Here is a 2,791-nt window from a genome sequence, read left to right as displayed (position 1 = left end):
GTGCGGAGGACCCGGGTTCGATTCCCGGCCAGGGCACACAGGAGAAGCGCCCATTTGCTTCTCCACCCCTCCGCCGCGCTTTCCTCTCTGTCTCTCTCTTCCCCTCCTGCAGCCGAGGCTCCATTGGAGCAAAGATGGCCCGGGCGCTGGGGATGGCTCTGTGGCCTCTGCCTCAGGCGCTAGAGTGGCTCTGGTCGCAACATGGCGACGCCCAGGATGGGCAGAGCATCGCCCCCTGGTGGGCAGAGCGCCGCCCTTGGTGGGCGTGCCGGGTGGATCCCGGTCGGGAGCATGCGGGAGTCTGTCTGACTGTCTCTCCCTGTTTGACTGTCTCTCCCTGTTTCCAGCTTCAGAAAAATGAAAAAAAAAAAAAAAAAAGTCAGGTCAAAAAGACTGAGAAGGTGCCAATTTAAAAAGAGGCCTGTGGACAGTGCTACCAGTACCTCGGTGGAGAAGCTGAAGTCATCATTGGATTTGAAATATTTAAAGTGGACAGAAAACTATTTCAGCAATGCAGACAAGTGTGTTGTTATGTGTGATGGCGCTGTGGGGAAAACATCTCCAGATAACCTATACAACAAATTTCCAGCTGAGCACGTACAGATTGTTTTGACAATTATGCAGTCATAGTTATGATTGGTGGATAGCCATATACTCTTGGACTTTTTGATACTGCAAGGCAAGAGGACCAACATTTTATGACTGCTGAGTTATCCAGATTTATTTCTAGTCTGTATTTTAGTGATCTTTCCATCTTCATTTGAAAAAGAAAAGCATAGGTACTGAGATAACTCACCACTGTCCAGACTCCTTTCCTGCTTCTTGGGACAAAAGTTGATCTCAAAGATGAGCCCCCCTACTGCTGAGAAATTTGTTAAGAACAAACAGAAGCCTGCCACTCCAGAGACTGCTGAAAAGCTGGCCTGTAACCTGAAGGCCCACACGTATATGGAGTGTTCTGCACTCACACAGAAAGGCCTCAAGAATGTATCTGATGAAGCAGTATCAGCTTTCCTGGATCCTCCCCAACTGAAGGGCCACATGTGTGTGCTGCTATGAACATCCTTCCGGAGCCCTTTTGCACAGCTGGAGCCAGCATCATACTAAAAGGAATGCTTAAATCAAACTAAAGATCTAAAATTCATTTTTGCAATAAAAGAGAATCTCACTGTTCAATGAGGGAACAATTTATGCATGAGGAACTGCAATAGGTTAAAGTATACCAGATATGTTAAAATCTACATTTTTAAAAATAATCAACAGTAACAAAAACAAATGCCCTGGCTTCTTCAAAAATTAAGTTGCAAGAAAAGAATTTCCCTTCTAGAGAATTAGCCAGTACATACATAAATAAGAACTACACATGCACTTACTTTTTGACAAGGCAAACCCACTTCCAGGAATCTACCCTAATGATACACCTTCAACAGTATGAAATGCAGACACAAGGTTCCTCATGCAGCACTGTTCACAACTGCAAAATGTAGGAAACCTATGTTCTCTTACATAGGAAATGATAAGAAAATGGTTGAATAAACAATGGTATACCCATACAATGGAGTATGGTGCAGATATAAAACAAATTTTAAAAAAATAAGCCTGACCAGGCGGTGGCGCAGTGGATAGTGTCCGACTGGGACGCAGAGGACCCAGGTTTGAAATGCCAAGGTCGCCATCTTGAGTGTGGGCTCATCTGGTTTGAGCAAAGCTCACCAGCTTCCAAGGTCGCTGGCTCGAGCAAGGGGTTACTTGCTCCATCTGCTGAAGGCCCATGGTCAAGGCACATATGAGAAAGCAATCAATGAACAACTAAGGTGTCACAACGAAAAACTAATGATTGATGCTTCTCATCTCTCTCCGTTCCCATCTGTCTATCCCTATCTATACCTCTCTCTGACTCTCTCTCTCTGAAAAAAAAAAAAAAAAAAAAGATCGAAATATAATCGAGTTCTAAAAATTAGTGATTTTTATAACCTTGGCAGTAAGGAATACTTTTCTAAGCATAGAACTGCCTGAAATGATAAAAGATTGATAGTTACAACAGCATAAAAAACCCAAAACTTTGTCAAAATATCATACCCAGTTAAAAGACAAAAAAACTAAAAAAAAAATTGCTTCATATATTCATTATTAATAAAGAACTTAACAAGTGGAAGACCTCAGCAGAAAAGAAGACAAATACACAGGATTTCTTTTAATGCAAATTGTCAATAAATGGGAGACGTTAACCTTCCCTCTAGTAAAAGATGCAAATAAAAAGATCCAGTATCATTTTGGAACCTAGCAAACTGACAAAAGGAAGCCCAAGTTCAGGGTCCCACTGCTGTGTGGAAATAGTTTCTTCTGTCTCTTGTCGAGTGGGAATGTAAACAAGTACTGGCTCGGAGAGCAACTGGCACCAAAATTTAATATACGTTCACTATGACCCTGAAATTCTTTTCGAAAATTTATCTTAAATTGACAAACAAGTAGGCAAAGATTTACACAAGGACACTCATTGTAGAATTGTTTATAATAGTGAATACTTTCAAATAACCAGCATGGCCACCTAGAGTCCTGGTTACATATGCAGTGAGATACCATGTAGTCATCAAAATGTCATAGGGCTCTACTTACAGAAAAGTGTGTACCACATGTTGAGGGAAAAAGAGCAATTCACAAAACTGTTAGATATGGGATGATTATTTGTTGTTATTTTCTCTTGTGTTAGGACTTTTACATCCATCGTTTATTTTTAAAATAAAAATTTCAAGTTATTTTCAATTTTAGGGAAAAAGTCACCAACACCATA

The 2,791-nt window shown here is 41.2% G+C and overlaps 1 pseudogene; it reads left to right on the top strand.

Annotated features, from left to right (window-relative positions):
- The first annotated feature begins 357 nt into the window (after positions 1 to 357).
- Positions 358 to 1,059, top strand: LOC136381516 (cell division control protein 42 homolog pseudogene; annotated as a pseudogene).
- The last annotated feature ends 1,732 nt before the right edge of the window (positions 1,060 to 2,791 follow it).

The sequence above is a fragment of the Saccopteryx leptura genome, chromosome 9 (genome assembly GCF_036850995.1).
Source record: "Saccopteryx leptura isolate mSacLep1 chromosome 9, mSacLep1_pri_phased_curated, whole genome shotgun sequence".
Classification (NCBI taxonomy): Eukaryota; Metazoa; Chordata; class Mammalia; order Chiroptera; family Emballonuridae; genus Saccopteryx; species Saccopteryx leptura.
Note: the sequence above shows the minus strand (reverse complement) of the source record. Positions and strands in the feature narration are given on the sequence as shown.